Below are 865 nucleotides of genomic sequence, written 5' to 3' on the forward strand. Positions count from 1 at the left end.
TCCCTCGTTAGAGTAGCATTTCTAGCAGCAAAATACCATTGCCCAACAATAAAATAACGTTGCTAGAAATGTTATTGATCAGCATTTCTAGCAGCAAAATGTCACTTCTCGGTAGCAAAATAGCATTGTTGGGAAGCTTGGGGGTCCACCTCAAAAATTGTTGGGAAGCTTGGGGGTCCACCTCAAAAAATGTTAGTGTACCACGTGAGTTCAGCAGGAGGGGTTTTTTAATTAGATACATTGAGAAAAATTAACATGATTACATTAACAGGAGGGGTTTTTTAATTCAACTTTAGAAAAAAATCCATTAGTTCATAAGTAAAGGGGGATTGTTTTATTGGGGAAATTTTTTTAGTTAAGGGGCTTTTTAATACCTCTTGAACGCACGTGATACCTAGGGTTTTCTAGCAGTGCACCCCCGAGTTGGGAAGCTAGCAGAGCGATATTTTACTTTGCAAGAAACACTATTGAGTAACGCTTCTGCCCCAGATCGAAGATAACAACCTTTTTAGTCGCAAAATGACCCCGAAATTTGTAATGCTTGTAGTTATAAAAATGTTGCTATACTGTCATTCTATTGTAATGATATTTGTAGGTTTTTCCATGCTCAACTATCATGGCAAGAAGAGATAGGAATACTCCATCGACAAGTTGTGGGGAAACATTATTGTGGAGCCATGAAGGTATCTTTGTTGGAAACAGCTTCCCGTTGAGAAGTTATTACGTGAGAGGGAGTTCCGTGAAACGGAATCCTGTGAAAATTTTGTGACGTGAAAGTTAAAGATGTGAAAAGGGAGTTCCGTGACTCCAAAATTCCGTGAGAGTTTGTTACCTGAAAGTTAAAGACGTGAAAGTGGGACGAAAT

This window comes from Cibotium barometz, chromosome 58 (genome assembly GCF_041138505.1).
Source record: "Cibotium barometz isolate CiBa-2024 chromosome 58, ASM4113850v1, whole genome shotgun sequence".
Classification (NCBI taxonomy): Eukaryota; Viridiplantae; Streptophyta; class Polypodiopsida; order Cyatheales; family Cibotiaceae; genus Cibotium; species Cibotium barometz.